This window comes from Phalacrocorax aristotelis, unplaced genomic scaffold, assembly GCF_949628215.1.
Source record: "Phalacrocorax aristotelis unplaced genomic scaffold, bGulAri2.1 scaffold_85, whole genome shotgun sequence".
Classification (NCBI taxonomy): domain Eukaryota; kingdom Metazoa; phylum Chordata; class Aves; order Suliformes; family Phalacrocoracidae; genus Phalacrocorax; species Phalacrocorax aristotelis.
In genome coordinates, this window is record NW_027441196.1 from 1 (window position 1) to 20,273 (window position 20,273).

The window sequence follows — 20,273 nt, forward strand, 5'->3', positions numbered from 1 at the left end:
GTCAGTGGAGCTGCAGGAGCCGTCAAACAGCACAACACCTTTTCAAGAGCAAGTATGAAAGCGTCAGCCTGCAGAGCAAGTTCAGAGTCGCAAAGCGCACTTCCAGATCTGCGGGCAAGACCATCTACCAGCAGATCACTGAATGAGCTCAGCTGGAAAGAATGACTCTAGGTTTGCAGCATGGCTGCACTAGTACTCACAGATTTGGTCAAATTCGCCTTTTGTATAGATCACTCTGCTCCGTGTCCAGTCAAGGGCAAACTGTAAATTAGCAGCAGAACTTGGCTGCTCTTTAAAAAAAGAGAACAAAAAAGAAATGAATCAAGAATTCCAGACTAAAAAAATATGCAACACAAAAACCACATAAGAAGTGTTACCTTTAGATGTCCAAAGCTTAATGCAGCCGCTCAGAAGCCCTACAGAACCTGTCTGGGCAGCAGCTGACAAGACCGCCTCTAACTGCTCCTCCTAAACGTAGCAGACAAAAGAAAAGGAGAATCCCACCTGCTTTCAGCATCCCAACCACCAACAGTAAGTGCTTGTTTCTAACTGTGCCCTCACTCGGGCATCACAGGCTGGGCTGCTTGTTGCTGGGAGGAGCACAGGAAACTTTCCCTCTGACATGACAACTTACCAAAGGCTAATTCTAACCTCCTGCACGGAACCTCATGCTTTGAGGAACTGACGGGGGGAAGGTTGTTCTGAGGGAACGATGCTTCCTTTTCTCCAGTCTGCCCTCCTTTTCCCAGCTCATCAGGGATCAAAACCCAAACTCAGGACCACGCAGGCAGTTGCACTCATTGATGAGAGAGAAGGAACAGCTTTCCCCGACTTTCTCTTCCTGCTCCTAGAGCAGCGCTGCCTTCCTTTCTAGACATTCAGGCCCTGATCGTGCTTCAACAGGAGGCAACGGTGGGTTTACACTCCCAAGAGGGGACCTCAAACATCACCATTTGCATAAAACTGGCAGGGTACAATTGCAGTTACGCGTGTGGATGGGCAGGAGCAGCATAAAATGGCCTCTGACACTGAAAGCAGCGCCATGGAAAGCTTAGGAAAGGTCCATCTCTTGACATTCTCAATAAAGACACAGTAAAAGCTCACCTCTTTCTGGAAGCCGCTGCATGTCATATGAACAACTCCAGAGCTCAGCAAGCACCTGCCATCTGCAGAGACAACGAACGTTGGACAACGTTCCATACTCTCACAGTGATGGAAGCACCAGTTTACATTTTTGTCATAGCAGCCCCTGGAAAGGTACAACTGAGTACCCGTTCTCCTCCTCAGAGCACTTAAAACCTTTTTTTAGAAAAATAATGGCTGAGTGTAGAAATTTTACCTCCAGGGCTATCGAGGTGCTGCGCTTTGAGCTTCAGCCCAGAGTCATTTCATCTGATCACCAGCACCACGTCATGGGCTGCGTTACAGAAGCACCCAACCCCCAGACCCAGCCGCCTGTCAGAATGGTGTCACAATAGCACACGCTTTGTCAGTACAATGTGATCAGAGTTGGGCGGGGGGTGAGTTGGGGTGTTTTGGTTTGGTTGGGTTTGGGTTTTGCGTGACAGCCAATGAACAGGGGAACCAATAAATGGCATCTGAGCTCGGTTTAAGCTTATCACTATTCCAAGCAGTGAAATACCTACCAAAATTATAGGTGCTTGGGTGAAAACACAGCTCAGGGTGTGGATAAGAAGGAGGAACTCTCCAGCTTAGGCTGCGCTCCTGCACCACAACATCCAGAAGGAGGTTTGGAGCAGTCGTGCTTGTCACAGCGTCCAGTGACCACAGTGCAAAATAGGGGCAGTCCTGAAGGGATTCTTCTGGCCTGAAAGAAAACAAGTGCAGAAGCTCAACGCTGACTTTCCAATGAATTATGGGGAGGGATACTGAAAACAACTCCATCAAAATCTACCTTAGTGAGCGTGGCATTTGAGCCTGATACCAGCAAGTCATGTTAAATACACCCAAATAAGTAGATGGTTTTCCCTGGCCGCGTGTATTCACTTGCCAGCTGAAGACTGAGACACTGGCGTCAGGAGATATGACTGTAAAAGACAAGACATTGTGTCTTATTGGGAGAAAATACAATATACCTGACATTTTCAAAACACCCCTTTCTATTTTAGCTTCATTCTGCTACATCACTCATGAAACGCAACACTTCAGTAAGAATAATTTTAAACATTTACACCGTAGCAAACACCTCTGTGATAGGTTTCAGTCATACTGCCCCCCTTTTCGAGTTCCAATTGTCTCCATCCTAAGCCAAATCAAATACACAATTATCAGCTAATCAGGTTTTCCATACAGTAAGAGTGGATCAAGATGGTTAGCAAAAAAACCCCCACAAGAATCCCAAAACAAAAAAAGACCCTAGGAAAACATACCTCGCTACTTTTAGAAAGCATACAAATACTTGTCGTATACACTTGATCACTCAGCTGGCATTATTAATTTCCAGATTTGACTTAATTACAAGTTTTTCGAATAGCTCCTTTCCAGCACAGTCAGAATGAAAGAACACAATTATCAGACAAAACAAATACAAAACCCCAAACCCAACAAACAGGAAATTGGAACAAAGAGTTTAACATCAAACATTGACCATGTTACACTCGGGTTCTCTCAAGAAGTGGGACGGTCTGTCTCCTCTGGGGAAGGCATGCTCTAGATGTGAGCAAAGTGGGTGGTGCATCCTTTACCCTGACAGAGCAGGGAACCAGGAGACAGGTCGTTTGGCAAAATGGGTCTCTGTTCTCTGCTGAATTCATCAGTGCTGCTTAGGGAGCCTCCCACGCTTTACTGTGTTTCATCATGAACTTCTGTGCCCTTTCGCTTGTGTGAGCCGCTGAAACTGCCTTTGAAGATATCAATTAGTTCCATAAATCAGACGCCAGCTGCATTTCTAACCTCAATCCACATCCAACGGTAGCTCATGTGGGCCTACAACCTGAATAGTTTCTGGACAAAAGCTAATTAGGGTCCATCAGAAAAATTACAAGTATTTTTCCATGCCTCACACTTCATAAAAAGGGGCTTTTTTGTTGGTTTTGTTGGGTTTGGTTTGGTTTTTTTTGGGGGGTGCGTGTGTTGTTTGGTTTTGACAAGTTTTTAGAAGGCCCTCTCCCCAGAATCATGACACAAGTGGAGAAAATCCAAAGGTGTTTTTATTAGGTTTTGACACCCTGTTGTTAGAGGGTGGCACCACAAAAGAGGTGGAAGCTGCCTCTTCAGGACTAAGTCAAAGCTAATAAACACAACTAGCCTAGAAAGTCATGCCAGTGCCTCCTTTGTGACCTCAGGCATAAGTTAAGGCCAGTAAGAAGAGAGGGAAGGGCATTCACACACCCAGACAAAAGGCTATGGCAGTTATCTTTCTGTATATCAGTATCTTTCTGTATATCAGTATCTTTCTCATAGTGAGGGGCCCAAAACTGAACACAGGATTCGAGGTGCAGCCTCACCACCGCCGAGTAGAGGGGGACGATCACTGCCCTACTCCTGCTGGCCACACTATCTCTCATACAAGCCAGGATGCTGTTGGCCTTCCTGGCCACCCGGGCACACTGCCGGCACATCCAGATGGTTGGGGAAGGTATCAAACAGATCTGGCCCCAGGACCGAGCCCTGGGGAACACCACTTGTGACCGGCTGCCAGCTGGAGGCAGATGCAGGCATAGGTTTGAAGAGGGGAAAAAAGAAAGTTCAGGGAACATTCCTAAGCAATGGAGGGGATGATCTTGCTGTTCAAAGACGAGAGCTGGAGGAATAAAATCACTGACAAGTGTTATAGAGGTGACCCCACCATACATCGCTACAGCATGTCAGCAAGCATTGAAGGAAAAAATAGGGTTTATCTTAGCAAGTCCCACAGAACCCAAGCACCCAGTTTTTCCTTTGAAATAAGCCCAAGAAGTTAGTCTATATAGATTTTTAAGACCTTCAGACTGTGGGTATAGAACAGCATTCATTGCTTGGACTCCAAAACCATTTCGTTTAGAATCACCAAACAGGGACATCAGGAACAAACCTTCATCAACGCTGCCTTCTCTGGCTGCGTGGGTGGGAAAGGTTTCTACAGCCTGACAGCTGAGTAACTTGGCCTTGCTGCCCTGCCCTCTCAAGGGAAAGGCTCCACCCGTCAGATCCAAACTGTACTTTTCAACACAGGATGCCAAACGCTGTGGAAAAAATCACAGGTGAGAGAAAGGTCATTTTCAGATAAAAGCAGACATTATACCTAAGGATGAAAGAATGTCTATATCTAATATAACCTGCATATTGTACTGTATCACTCCCAGGCGCTTAATCTGATGGCAAAGAGAAACTACACCTGACACGCAAGAGAACTAAGTGTCAAACCGTAATGGGTAAGTTTGGCCGTAAAAGCTTTGCACATTTTCAGAACTGAGCATTTCCCTCGCATTATTGGTTCTGAATGTGTTTTGCAGAATTCCTTGCAACATCCAGATCTCTTCACAAACCTACATATTTATCTAGAAAGAGAGATCTGAAATAATGCAATACATAGGCATGCAAAGCGCTTTGCTCCGTGACTTGATTACGGAACTGATGAAGTTAGAGAAGTCACGGCATTCCAGCAGCCAAAGCTCTCTTGCGAGGCATTATCTATAGGCACACACCGCTAGAGTGAAAGCGCATCCCTCGGGAGCAGCCATGAGAACGTCTTACTGATTCACAGCCTTCTCTCAAACCACATAAGCTCCTGCCAGCTCCTCCTCTCACCTCGTCAGAGATAATGGGTGAACTATCCCTCCATCTTCCATTAACTACACCACAGCTTTCTCAGGCCACAAACACAACAGCCTTATTTTATCACTTTGTGTCCCTTTTTTAAAGACTGTCAGCTGGAGGTTCTAGTAGAGCCATATTTAAAAGCTGCTGAAACGCTTCAGCCTTCTGAGCTGAAAACTGACACTCCTCACATCGTATTCAGGAAAATAAGATGACCGAGGCAAGGAATCACCAAAGAGTAAAAGGTCCCGCAGTGTAACATTGAAGTATGGAGACAGAACAAAGTAGCCACCAGAGGAAGGGCTACAGACAACTGGGGTTTTTTACCAAAGAAGGACACAGGACAAGGTCTTGTCTTTGCCACAGCTAAGGCTGTAGCTACAAACAGTTTTTAAGAGAGGGTAAAAGAAAGCAGAAGTTCAAAACTGAAACTGGGGAAAAATTAATGAAACTGTCTCCTATCAACTTGCCACAGCGCTTAGAGCACCACAAGAGATGCACAAGTGAACTGCAATGAAAGCCCTTTTGTACGTGAACAACCCCATCAGGGTGCTCTGTTCCTCCACAGCACTGGATATTTATGTCATTAAAAACTGCACATCAACAAAGAGGAAGAGAAGACATCCATGTTTAGAACACACTGAATCACCTGAAGGTACTTATACTTTGGCATCGTGAGAGAGAATGTGTTTTAAAGAAACACCACCTTTCCCCAACTCCTCACCTTTACCTGGTCAAAAGCAATATTTACCGATGAGGAAGGAGCTCTCCTCTACATAAGGAAAAAAGTCAAAATGTAAGGTCATTCAAAAAATCAAAATGCACAGTCCCTATCAAAACAGAGCACCACGATACAAGAACCACCCGTTTCATTCCGGACCTAGTGAGCATACGCAAGAGAAAGTAACAAAATCAGAGGAAAGAATTGCTCTGAATTAAGGTTACTTTCCCCTCAAAGAGATTTTGCCAGGGTTTCAAGCATATAAATATTACCCCTGCCAACTGCACTGATACTCCCTTAGAGAAAAGGACTCTTTCCATCTGTTCACGGATGTGCAAGTCTTACCTCATACAGGACTTGTCCCGATGGCAAGCGTCTTCTGGCAGCAAACACTAACTGCAACAGGTGTAAACTCAGAGCATCGCCTTCACTGAAAAGGTATAAATTATGACATTTGGTTACAAAGCTGCTTTATAGTCCTCATTATCCTTTCCTTAGATCTAGGCTGAGGTTTCCTGAAGAGCACTGTCTCGCTGAAAAGAAAAACAGCCCTTCCCAAAGCATGACAATTGGTCACATTTAGCCGCTAAAACACAACGGAGGACATTTGGACACTAACAGCTTCTGGGGCAAAGGCTAACCACACAGTCTGAAAGCTTTCAGATATTATGTGGACTAAAAATGGTTGGGAATAGCTCTTCACAGTGAGGAGTTCTCAAGCAAAACTGCTTTACAGTCAAAGTGAAAAAGATTGCCACTCTACGAGCAGCCGAGCTGAGTAAATAGCTTGCTGATGCTGAGAGGGGCAGATCTTTCCACCCTTCCCTTCCCACCAGAGCTCCAGTCCCTCTCCTGCACACACGGCACCTTCCACACCCTTGTTTCAGTCCTTAGCCCAGCAGGAAACCACCGACTTGGCTGCTGAACACCTTCCCTGCCAGGCGAGCTGAGCTGGCTCACCAAGGCTCAAGCTGGCACCAGGGAACCGGCCATGCTGTCACCTCCTCCTTTAGGGGCAGCAGGCTGGTGGATCGGCACCGTTAGTGCTCTGGAGCTGCAGCCTCCACTGCTTTTCATGGTATTTTTTTAATACCATGGTATTGAAAGAATAAGGAATAAAGAATTAAGAGAATGTTTCTTGTGTCATCAAGAAACAAAGGCAGCCATTTAAGAATGCAAACACAAAAATACAGCCACTGTCACTTTGCCACCTTGCAGCAGGGAGGAACTAGTAGGTCCCTCTTCATCTCTGCTAAATCCTGTAAAATTGCACCGTAAGCTCAACACCTTCCACACCTGAGAGAATCTCCTGCACAGCTAAATAATCACAACAAATATACGTGTGTCAACTGTATGTGAACAGATAGATATAAAAAGTTAATTCAATGGCTTAGAGTAAGTTTTTATTCACCTTTCTTGTGTCGACTGAACAGCCCACAAGTAGCAACAATTGCGAGGGTCATTCTCAGGCTCTTGAATAATGGCGTAGACAGGAATCCTTCCTCCTTCAAGCTGACAGTGGTGCCTACAGGGTTAAAAAAAAAAAAGACAGAAAAAGAAACAAGATGAGCCTAGTGGCCCCGACTGCTTGTGTTAGGGTGGAAGCATCTTCCGAGCAAAGAGCACCCGACATGCTTCTCCTCCCATTCCACCCCTGAAAAAGGTCACTTTGAAGTAACAGACTTCCTCCTCGAGCAAAGCCTTGAGAGCCCTGCACCTCCAGGCGTGACCAAGTGCAAAGGCCGACTTACTCCCGCTGCAGAGTTTTCACATCCCACAGTGACAGGGAGCCGTCGGAAAAACCCACGGCGAGCTGGTTGCTTCTGCTGATGTAGCGCAGGGTCGATATTGCTGTTCCTGAAGGGCTTTGCAGTTGAAAGCAGAGATGTCTCCCTTCTCTGGTCACCATTTCTCTTCTTAGTGGAACTCCAGCAGCAATTCTGGTGACAACTACTAGAGCTACACGCACAAAACCACACAATAAAGGAATGCATTATGCCATTCAGGTTGCATTTGAAACACTGACGTGACAACATGTATAAACTAATTCTACCGTCCCAGGCAAAATACCCATTGATGCAACACTTAGTTTGCTCTTTCCATTTTGTACATATTCGGAGAACATAAGAACTCTCTGTCTGGACAGGTATTCTCAGTCATATTTCAAAACCAGGTAAAAGTGTAGCCTTCATAGACAAATTCTTCCTGGACTCTGCACATCAGGAGTTTGGGCCTCATGATGAAGCTCCTTGAAGTGACATCAACTCTTGAAGCCACTGGTGTAAGAGCCAAAACAGAGTATGCACTCCAAATACACAAATTAGAGGTTTCTTTCATCCAAATGGATGGGGTTTGATAAGTTGGATTTAGATTAAAAAAAAAAAACAAACAAAACTAAAATTTGCCCCAAGCCAATGAACAGAAGCAGAAGAACATTCCCAAGAAATAGGGCACGTCCGATACACCTTCCTATCCGGCAGCTGCACCGACTCGGATGGTCAGATTCCTACTCCTCACTGGCAAGAATCACAGTGACAGAGGGACCCTGGTGGGAGGGGGTATTTGTAACCTTAGAAGGAGTACGAAGCCACTCCCATTTTTAATCCATTCAGGACCAGACAGTGTCAAACTGCTACCTGTAATCAGCAGTCATAAATGTCTGCACAGCAGAATCTTCAAAGTGGGATGCATGTTGTTGATTTAAAAGACACAAGTTTTCTTACTTTTCAATTCAAGTTTAGAAACTGCAGCTTACCCGATGGCTCATTTTCCCTCTGGCTGCAAGATGGATCATCCAAACCAAGGTCCACCACAAGTAGATGACCAACATCTGTTGCCACCGCTGCCGCTCCACAGAACCGCTGCAGAGCCCGGTGTAGGTGCCAAGGCCTCACGCTGGCTCCTCCGGGACTAGTTATGGGCTCTATAGCAGTTACCTACAGGAAAACTACAAGTTAATATTTAAGCTGTTTGACAAGCTAAATAGAAATCACTGAAAATTGAAGCCAGAATTAGGAATATAAGACTTAAAAACACAGCATTGTTTCCAATTATATCAAGAAGAAAGAAAGGAAAAAAAAAGCCCTCTACAAACATCCGTTACTGCCTTGTGTTTACTAGAATTCCTGCAGTTATTTCACTGAGTTCACATCGACTGCAATGGCGCACTCTATTATTACAGCTTACCAATTTCCATTTCCTGCAGTTTTCAAAGCCTTTTTGTGCAAGTGGAGAATTAGGTAACTACGTGCTCTACCATAAAACCAGAAAACTTGTTTTACTATCAGTAAACTCAAAGGATAATGGTACTGTGAAGCCCACCATTTTACATCATGCCGCTCTCGACTGGACACTCTGCAGTGACAGCATGATGACGCAATAGAGAAAACAGACTTCCTAACAAAGAGACGCTCCAAAGCTGCTCCTGAAACAGCGTTATGCAGCACCTGACAGCGTTTCCCCCATTAAAAAGCACCTACCCTTCCTGGCAGAACAACTGCTGTAACCACGCTCGATGTCCCCGGGTCATACAGGCAGAGGACACTTCCCTCTGCTTCTCTCAAGCCAACCAGCAGCCCCGTTCCCGTCTGCCAGGAGACCTCCTTCACCACGCGGATGGTGGGAGGCTGCTCACGGGCTCCACTGAAACGGTGTGCAGAGAGCCGCTCCCCCGTCACAGCGCTCACGACCTCCAGCTGAGGGCCACACGCCAGCCAGGCCAGGCCACCTCTCCCTGGAAGAGCAGGGAAAGCTGGCTAAAGCCAACTCCCAAGAGACGATTGAAAACAACTGGAAAATCACAGTCACTGCCCCTTTGCTTCAACAGAGGTGCCTCACAGAGGGAGACAGACTTACCGAATTCTGGTCAGTCATTGAAAATCACCCACTGAACCCTCAAGCAATACATCTTCAAATGAACCACCTTATGATTTTGCATTTGTACTTGTCATTCCTGCACTGAAGGGTTCTGCTTGTTTGGGATAAAGATTACAATATATTGATCTCTTGTCTTTATACCATATTCAGCTTGGTTTTGCCAGAATTCATCTAAACACCTATGGGAATACAACTCCTAAAGCATACTTCAAATAGATCAAATCTCAGCCAATTCTTTTCTACTTTACTAACTTTCCTTGACACAAGCCTACTTTGGGCAGGGATTTGGACTTCAACAAGAAACTACCTCAAAATAGGCACTGAGGGAGCCAATTTCAACTTTCACACACGCTGATCACAGATAATTTAGCGCATTTAGTTTCACTGAACTACTTCCAACACAAAGGGAGTATTAACTCAGTTACTGCACTTACAGTCACGTAGAGGGATTCTACATGGTCTCAGCAGATGCCCGGACACGCAGGCAGGCCCCCGGCTCTACATTCCGATCACCTACAAAGTCAGCTACCTCATCTGCTCAGCCACTCTCAGCACCTCTCCCGGGACACTCCTCTGCATCCTATTAAATGCTTTGCAAACCTGGCTGCAGCGCCTAACAGGGCTTTCCTCTTCCTCCTGTTTGTATTCAGGCTAGCAACAAAAAAGCAGGGCCCTTTGCTGCTCTAACACTGTGGGGGAACTCTTTCTGCAGGCGATGTTATGATGGTACCAATAAATACAGCCCAAAACAACACTAGGACTTTTTTGAAAACTGCCCTTCATTCAATTAGCAAGTGAGGAGGGCTCACTGACTTGCGCCTGTTATTTTAATGGCTCAAGATTGGCGCAGGCTGTTGTCATTTCAAAGTTTAACTCTGCTAATGTTTTAATGTTAACATTTGTCATCGTTTTTTTCATAGCTCATCCTTTCTGTTCTCTCAAAACCTGATGCACCTGAGCAGCACCAACCTGACACAGCTGATACTGTGACCCTGTGCTTCAGGTCACCTCCAATTTCAAGGCCCAGTTGCAAGGAAAACGCTCACCTCTGCAAAACTGCCCGCGCAGCACAGCACCTCGGGTGGTCTCATCTTCCCCAAGAGCCTGAATGGTCACCTCGGGAAACTGCAGCAGGCTGCTCGTTACCTGAGCCGCGAGGTCTCGCATTCTTCACTCTAAATAAAGACAAAAATGCAAAAAGAGACTTCTGACAGCCATAGACATTTTTGAGATTGACCGATGTTTCATCAGGTTGCCGTGAATAATCTCCCATCCACCTCCTGTAGCTCTTCTCCTGAACAAAATGGCACTGAGGGCAGATTTGGATCTCACAGCAGAGCAAAAGGAGAATCCTTTGCTTTTCTGATGCCTACGAGGTCACCAACAAAAAGGGACGCAGGGGTATTGACAAGATAAATAACAGGGAAAAAAGCCCAGGACACTGAAGTCAAGTCTACTCACACAGGTTAGTACGATGCGATCTGAGAAAAATCATCTTTTCAAAAGCTTCTCAGTAATAGGGAGAAGTTTCCATTTGTCCCTTTCCTTGATTTCATACTTTATTCTTAATGGTCCATTGACTTCTAGTAGATTTCATGCATCGTTTATGTCTTGTTCACTTTTGGCATGTGTATTTTGAACAACGTTCGTAAGGACCTTCATTCTCTAAACTCTTCCACAAAACGTACTCTTGATATTTTCACGTTACAAGCAATACAGACTTTCATAGCTCATCAGTTACACAGCAGTTTTCCATACACTTATGATGGAAACGTAACACAGCATGGATTTTTTTTCTACACTTAAAGCCTCATATTCCTTATCCCAGTCCTTTCCTTCCTATTGCCTGCCCTTATCACACCTCTGCAGGATTTCACAAACATTTCTAGGCCTTTCAGACACTTCCCACACTTCTGGAGGTGCTCCACAAAGAGTTCATGGTTCTGTACATCAAGAGAGATTTTGTTGTGGAAAAACTGAAAAGCTGAAGGGATTTACAAGGTTAAACAGGCACCTTAATAAGAGATATATACTCTGGTTTCTCTTCAGGTCTTATCAATCTTTCTCTATTCCCGACACGTGGAAAGACAAACTCCTTCAAGTAACTGTGTTTTGCAGGTTCTGAAATGGTTCCTGAAAACGCCTCCCGAAGGCAAGGCAGATTTAATCACCCCGTTCAAATGGCACTGCTTTCTTCACGGCGTCTCAAAAGGGAGACATGAAACGCAGCTCGCTGTGCCTGGGTGTCCCACCTGCTGGCCAAGGCAGGCGTCAGCGCGAGCCCTTACCCCGTGCTACGGAGCAGTACAGCCAGCGCTTACACGGGCTCACACGGCGTGTTGCGGTGTCTGTGCCGTACGTGTTCTCCTGCAAACAAAGGGCTACGATCGCTCCTGCCAGCGCGCACTGGGAACCTGTGTCCCTCCCAGCACAGGAGGTCACAGCTCGCTCTGAAGCCCGGGCTCGGGGAGCAACACAAGGGCATTCAAGGGAAGCGCTGACAAGGAAATACAAGTTATACAGATGGGCCTGCTGTGGAGAGAGGTTATGCTCTGAAGGCCGGGCAGTGGAATCTGCTGCACTTCAAGCCATAGGCACTGCAACTGCTTGGGAATATGTTCCAGTACCTTCTGCCAGCATGAAAAGCACGAGCGCGTGACACACGGGACGCGGCCGCCAGGGTCCTGCACTAGGCACAGGGCAACATTTTGATGGAAGTGCTTCATGATCACTCATAGAATATATTCTACTAGTAGCAAGGTAGTTGTAAGAAAAAGAGTGAGCAAGTCTCTTCCAGCAGGGCAGGTAAGAGCAGTCAAGAAACCTTCTCACCTGCTGCTCTCCATGAGCCGCCCTGAGTCACCCTGCCTTTGCCGCTGCCTCCCGCGACAGGCCAAGAGCACAGAACTTTGTGTAGACAAATTGGAAGTAAAATTTCAAGGATTTAAACTAACTGGGGAGATTGGAGCTTAAGAGCAAACCACTCACCTCCCCAAACTCCCCACCAAACCAGAAATAATTCTTCTCTGGTGGAAAGCTCAAGGCTTGACACAGTACCACTCGGTCATTTCTTTCCCACTCATAGCAAAACACCTGCATTCAGTCCAAAACCAAAACCAAAAGTTTTCTTCTAAAAAGCCACTGCGTAACAGATATGGTCTGTATCAGAATTCTACAGTCAGTCAGGCTTATTGCGCCGATGCTCCACAAGCTCCCCATGATGCACAGATCTACAGCAAAAGGTGAGAAGACACAATTTAAGCTCTCTATCCCAACAGCCCTGATCCCGCATCTGATGCAGACCACAGATTTCATCCCTTTAAATGAGAAACAAACAAAGCCAAGACACATCAGCATTTGAAACTGGAGCCACTTTACCCAGCTGCCTCCTATGGTTATTCTCCAACACGACTACTCTTGCATGCAGGAGCTGCAGTCCCTCTCTAACGTGGCTAAGCTAGCAAAAGCTCCTCAAGTCACTCCTGAAAGTGTGCTCTGTTGCACGCTGCTTGGCGTACCTGGACAGACGGGCGCAGGCGCCGAGTGTCTCAGGGCAGAGCGCACACGCAGCCGTCCCGACAGAGGCAGAGCCCAGGGAAGACAACGTTCCCAGTGCTCCCACAGCGCTGGCCCCTCGCAGCACCACTTCCAGAGTCACGGAGTCACAAGGGAGAGAAAGGCCTTCCGGAATCCCTGGGGGCAGCTGGTCCAGCCCCTGCGCAGGCAGGGTCACCCAGAGCAGGCTGCCCAGGGCCAGGGCCCGGCGGCTGCTGAACCCCCAGTGCTCAAACACACCCCTTGCAAACAGCCGCCCGGCGAGGGGAGCTGCGGAAACGTTGGCAGCCCACGCGACAGGCCCAGGGGTTTGGGGACTCGCTCCGACCAACTGAAGTATTCTCTCCCCCACGCAAGTAAAACACCACCCCACCAGCAAAGGCTTGTCACCATTCTTCCTCCAAAGCTCCGTCCGACGGCTCACTAGGCAGAAGACACAAAGTTAAGGGAAGCCTGATTAAGTTCGTTTCACTGCCTTAAACCAGCAAACCCCAGGCATGTGGATGCAGGAAAACGAGCTGAAGCAGGCAGGGAATGAGGAGCCGCCCTCAGCAGAGCAGGACACGGCACCGTGTGCCCAAACGCAGGTGACAGCTGCCAGCCAAGGCTGACACAACCATCCCGACTAATGGGCATAAGGTGGCACTTGAACCACCGCGCTCAGCCCCACACCCCAGACGGGGGGTCAGCGGTGCCGACAGGATTAAGTCCTGACTGACTCCCAACAACAGACGCTGACACTGACTGATGCCAGCCAGCTGAGTCCGGGCAGGTGATGCTGGCCGACTGACGCTGGCCGACTCACTCTGGCCAACTGACGCACGGCTCGGGTCCTCCTTCTGCCATCGCACCTGGGCATCACCCCTGATGGAGCTGGGCGGGCAGAGGGGTCCCTGGCGCTGCCACTCATACCTGTCGGGCAGAGCTCGGGAAGCTGGAGAGGCCCCTGACTAGTAGAGGCGCTACTTAGCGACACGGAGCCGCTACTTAACAGCAGCTGAAACATCAGTGTGCCCTCAGCACTATGCCAGCGACGCTGAAGGACATTAACTCTATCCCAGCTACAACCAGCACAGCTCTGAAGTTTTTAACCACCTCTCCCATGGAGAAGAGTGTGGATGAAATGCCCAGCTCCCCGTTGGCTGCAGACCACAGGAAGGCACCAGAGATGGCTCTATAATTTTGTGTGAGGGAAAGGGCTGGGGACAAACCAAACGCGTTCGATATCTAATACTGTAATCACCTGCGCAGTTAGGCTCTCTTCCCAAACTCCTCCTTCCACCTGCCAAGAGGCTTTAACTACATATGTAAAAAGGGAAAAAAGCTTTCTGCCTTTTTTTCCCTTTCTGTGAGAAAAGTCCTTTCCTATTCAGGCTCTGCTTCAGTCTTAAATAGAACTGGTGACAAAGTAATTCCCTGATCTCCTCTTTCTGCTTTCAGAAGATCAGGTGTGATGTTTTGAATTAACAACCATGGGAGTCACACTTACATTCGTCACAAGGACTCTTTCCACAGCAGGCACTAACAGCGGCATCGGACATTGTATCTTCACAAATGAGACACAACAACTCATCTGGAATAGGATCATCAGAGGAGGATGAGGAGGAAGAAGAGGACGATGGCTCCCGTGGCAAAAAGGGAGGCTTTTCCTTCTTTCCTCGCACAGAAGCTTCCCTGGAGGGGGAGAGGGCCTGGTGGGAGAGAAAAGTTTAAAGATGGGTCAAAGAAAACTTTTCCAAGCTTTGGATTTTATCAAAGGAAGAGAATAGGTGGAATTCTTCTCACTCCACATTAGCCCTCTAACACACAGGCCTTTAGTTTAAACTACTCTTCTAGAGCCACAAAACCAGACGAGGGAGGGGGGAACAATTTTCCTTCTGCAGAACTCTCCCTTTCGTTTGATCAACCAAGAAATTAGATCAGACTAGAAAAATAACTTTTTGACAGCTAGAAATCAGGTGAAATCAATCCCACCTCTCCTTTGCCAGACGGCAAATGTAACTTGCAGGCGCAGCACCAAGTTAGTCTCCGATCAAGTTAGTCTCTGAGTAATTGCATTTTAGAAATGGAAGGAGTCTGTGTTACAGCTTCTCCAGAAGGAGATCCATGGCAGGAGAACAGAAGTACTACCAAGTGCAGTTTAAAACAGCCGCTCCTCTCAGCACACAGGAGTGTTTTCTTAATTTACAGCAACAGGAAAACTTCCATCTGTTCCACACATGGGATTTCATAAAAGTCAGAGGGGGAGGACATCTCAGTCCAGCAGTAATTAGTTAAATTTTGCAAGGAGCCTTTGCAACATCAAACAGAACCAAAACGACCTCTCAAAGAGAACAACTCCGCTACAAACACCACTGAAATGTTTTGCAGAAATACAGATTCTTAGCACAGCACAGATTTAACCAACTTCCAGGGGCATGAACACGGGGACCACCCTACTGCAACATTAGAAAGTGTCACAGATTTTAAGATTAAGACGCAATGACAATGCTTCCTCACTCGTAACTACAGACGCTGGCCAGTTCGGTTGCATTGCCGCTCACACTTCTGTGCATGGTTTCTCTTGTTCACTGCTTTATCAGTCCAATTCATTCCATCCTTACGCAGTAAGAGCTGCCATTGCATATTTCCCACTGCTTGTCAGCATGGCACCCTTTGGGTTGGGATCTTTCACCTCCACCATGAAACTCCACAGAATTCCTGTGCTCTTTTTAACTCTGGGAACAGGCTCAAAAGTTTTGTCCTATTAAGAAAAGAAACACAGACTTATCTCATCTTAAGAACCACGTTTAAAATGACATTTCCATGATTATTTTAAGCAGCAAAAGCCTCTCACCCTCTCATTTTACCCAGCATAAGTGTTGCTCAACTAAAATACTCCTTTGCCTCAGTGAATAGAGCCGGGATGTTCCAAAGGCTTGGGCAGGGTTTTGAACTCACTCGACATTCTTTGGCTTAACTTCAGGTTCCCTAAGGGCGAAATACCCCTCAGCTCACCATCCACTCGGAGAAGGGGCACAAACCCGCTCCTCCTCCGAAGCGCAGTGCAGAGTGAGAGCTTAATTCCCTGCTCTGGATCCGTCCCTGGGGAAACTCCTATTCACCACCTGTGTACGAAGGTCTAATTCATACCTCACGCACACACCTTCAGTGAGTAACGTTCAATGGCATGAATACTCAGCCAGAGGCTTGTGTCATTGAAACACGCAACTATTCAATAGGTGGGGTCAGCAGCAACGTCTTGGTTATATACGAAATACTAAAAACTGAACTGTCATTAAAGGAGTTGAAAACTGAAAAATTTCCAGTAATATTGAAATATATAAAAATACACATGCAAGGTCACACGGAAAGATCGATGAACATATTTAATGTCTATGACCTGGAAAAAAGAACACTTCACATTTATAATTCCAGGTGTCCCTTGAATTTTGAAGGGCTTTGCAACATTGCCGTATAACCTCTCGATTTCAGTTTTCCTGAAACAAACTCTGCAGTGTTTATTGACAACTCAGGCTCAAGTGTAGTTTTACCACAAGGAAAAAGGGTAACTGTCCTCTTTCTCCTTTTCCAGCCTATTGAATTATATTATGCCCCAAGCCCCAGTTAAGCTTACGCTGGGAAAACATTATCAAAGAGACACGTGACTCACTGCTTATTGTGTCTTCAGTTGTTCAAAAGCGTAGAATCAAACCTCACAATGTCAGCGGAACAGCTCTCCTCAAGGCGTCACTAAATCGCTCAGAAGAGAGATTAAAACCCTTCCTTGCAAAAAGCTCTTGTCCTTTACGCCCTAACATAGCGGGAGAATTCAAGGGAGCAGTTGTAGCAGGCACTGGGGAAAAAACATCTACATGCAGAAGACGATTGCTCACGCCAGCGAATCGCTCCTGCTCTATATGTTTAGGGAAGCACATACAACATGACCGCATTACTGACTCAAAAGCCCTTGAAAACGTGCCTTTGGAGAGGAACACCCAGAGCTGGAAAAAGAGACCTTCGTTCCATTGCAAGTCTTGCCAGAAGATTCAACTTCCCTTCTTTTCAGAACATTTTGTACCTAGTTCTGTTAGAAAGGAAGCCTGATCAAGTGTTTGGGAGCTTCGTGCTCCATATGCCACCCTTTCTGGCACATGGAAGAACAGGCCTATGTCCTCTCACGGCAGGCACAGCCACTCTCAATTTTTGGTTATTTCAGAAGCAAACAGGAAACTGGGGAAGCTCCCTCTTGGAGTCTGGCATTGTACAGCCTGGCATTGACCAGTGCTGGGGCACAACAGTTCATAAACTGTTAATGAGTTCTTGCATTTTCTTAGGAAGCAGTTATGACACGGCCTGCAGGCACAGTGTGCTGGTTTTGGCTGAGAAGGGGTTAATTCTCCTCACCGTGGGGGGCGGCTGCCTTTCCGGCTTCCCGCGCTCTGCCGCGGGGGGGGGGGGGGTGGGGGGGGGTGGTCTGGGAGGGGCGGGGCCGCGGTGGGGGCGGCTGACCCCGACTGGCCAATGGCAGGTTCACTCCATACCACGTGACACCACGACCAGGATATTGAGGGGGGGCAGTGGCAGCGCGGAAGCGGCGCGGCGGCGGGTGCGCGGGCGGGCGGCTGCGGTTTGTTCCGGCGGTTCGTTCCCCCCTCCCCTCCCTTCCCACCTCCCCCCGGGGCTTTGCGCCTCTCGTTGTTCTCCTTTGCATTGCATTTCTATTGTTGTTTCTTTTAATTTTAATTATTAAACTGCTCTTATCCCAACCCACGAGCGTTACCCTTCTGATTCTCTCCCCCATCTACCGGTGGGGAGTGAGCGAGCGACTGTGTGGGGCTGAGCTGCCGGCTAAACCACGACACCATGTCGATCACTGCCTAGCTTGAATGCGACGTCTTCATCAGTAGCTGAAACGCAGGCCCAGTTGGTTTGCGAGCTGCCCGACAGGGGAAAGCAATCACGGAACAAAAGCGTTCGGCTTCCGCTAGAATCCGCTAAAGCCTAATGACAACGCGAAGAGGGACAGAGCAGCACCGAAGCGGTGCCCGTGAGCACTGAACACGTGTGTGTGTCGGCACAAACACAGGTAATGGTGCTCATGCAGATGCAACGCAGCAGAGGCGTTTCAGCTCTCATCTGAGAAGAAGCGGTCGGGGGTGGGCTGTGGCGATGCGCACTGCATACCTGTGAAGTGAGATCCTACCGACAGCAGCAGCAGTCGTACCGCCTGGTTGGTTTTCACACCAATTTAACCTTTTTTATTTTTTTTTTTCCTTTTCTCTCCCCCTTGATGCTTGAAAGTGGGGAAGATGAAAGGACTGGTAGAACAGGACCTGGGCTGAGCCGCTCTGCATCAGCTGGGCCGTGGTAACAGCAGTAAGAAAGAGCTCAGTGCATCTCTCCAGAGCTTGTTACAGCCCTGCTTGCTCAGAGGAACTCGCTGTTTTGCCCAGGCTCTTTAGGTGTCTGAAAGTAGCTAAGAATAAAGCAGAAGCATTGGGTGTGAAGGGCATTGGGAAGCTTGGAAGAAGAGGCAGAGCCCTCTCGTTGGATCACAGGGCAGAAGCCGGGAGCAAATGCATCAGCCCAGCGAGGGTGTAAGTCTTCCCACCTCCCTCCTGTCTAGAGGCGAGAAGGTCCTGCTAAAAGGATGCCTTTTATGGATATGATTTTTTTTCTTTACTAAGTGGTTGAGAACACTCTGAACTGGTAGAAGGAAAACGTTGCCAGTGAAACATTACGCTTGAGGAATCATGGTCTCTTATTTGGTAAGTGCGCCAGGTTAAGGCTGCTCGGTAATTCAGTGGGAGCTTCTCTCCTGTTCTCCCCCATTGGAGGAGCACGGTCTGGGAGACTTGAGCTTCCCTTCCTCCTGCTGCGTATCCCTTTATGGGCCGAAGCTGACCTGCACCCCAGGATGCTGTTCTGCAGCAGTGTGGGCTTGGGCTTCCCCTCAGGCTAGCGGTCCTCAGCATTTGGGCAGCCAGCGCTCATTTCCAGGCTGCACTGCGGCTTGCAGTTACTGGTGGAAGTAGGGATTTCCTCCACGTTTGAAGTATTTATTACTTTAAATAGAAGAACAAGTCTTGGTTTTGGCAGCAGCATTTTTATTTCTTGGATCCTTCTTCTTTTACTCAGCCCAGTCCTGCCTCATCTGGGTCTCCGATAGAAACTCCTTCTACCTTCCCAAATCTTTCCGTTCCCTGTTGTGCAGGCAACAGCAAAGCTCTGCTGCAAGAGGGTGTCCATGTGCTTGTGATAACTGTGGCTTGTTGCATGACAAATAACCTTTCGATGTGGAAACAGTGCTCAGCCTTCAGTTGTCACATTAATGCTTCGTTTTGTGCTTTCTAGCCGTCTATCCAGCCTTGGCTTTTGTCCGGTTCTGTCTGGTTTTTGTGTGTGGTAAGCACAAATCTTTTAACCCAGCGTTTTGGTTTGGTTTGGTCTGTTTTCTTCCTGTGGCTTTAATTGATTTGCTGTTCCTTAGAAGTGTCTTGGGGATTAGGGTGACTTAACACGAGTTAGATGTGGGTGGGCAGCATCCATTATTTGGTGCTTCCTGTGATGGGAATCGCTGCTGCAATTGCTCTCTCCAGCCCAGAGGTTGTCACCCTTTTATTGGTTCCTGTAACACCAGAGATCACTCCTTGTCTTGGCTGTGGGGCTCCTGATGGGTCTCTATTGAGCAGGCTCAGAACATACCCCTGGGATAGGCACCTCTTCGGCAGCTCTACCCAAGTGGCTGCGACTGTGGCTCTAGGGAGCAGGCAACGTGTTGCCCAACAGGAATTGCCCGTACTGCACAACCCTGCTTCCACAGCTGCAGAAAAGCAACAAACCTTGTACGCTTGAATGCAGAGTACCAGCTTAAATAAACTCTTAAATAAAATTACAGGGAAGGGTCCTGTGTTGCTTCCCTCCTCTGATCGTGTTTTCTCACCCAGCCACACCACCTCACCAAACTGATCTGAGCACGCCCTGAGCCTGTAACCCTGGCTGGAATTCATGCCCCCGCCCTCAAAGCAGGGAAACGGTCTGGAAATGCCATTGTACCTGCACACTGGGCCATGAATTTGGGGTTCAGGTTCCAGTACGGAGCATGCTCATTGGTGCCCAGCATCCTCTCGCTGGGCCCACGTCACTTGCTGGCAGAGGGCTGGTGTTCTGGGTTTTTCTTTCACTCATTTTCTAGCTCGTCTTGTCTCTTCTCTCTGGCTCTGGTGACAGGCATGAATCGTAAGGCTCAGAGCCCTTGGAAACAGGACTCTCAGCATGATCTAGATGGGAGAAACCTCTAACCTCATTTATGTGGAAGGTAATCACAGCTCTAGCTACTTCACCCTTGACTTCCCCTGTGTATCAGCCTTGCTTTTCCAGG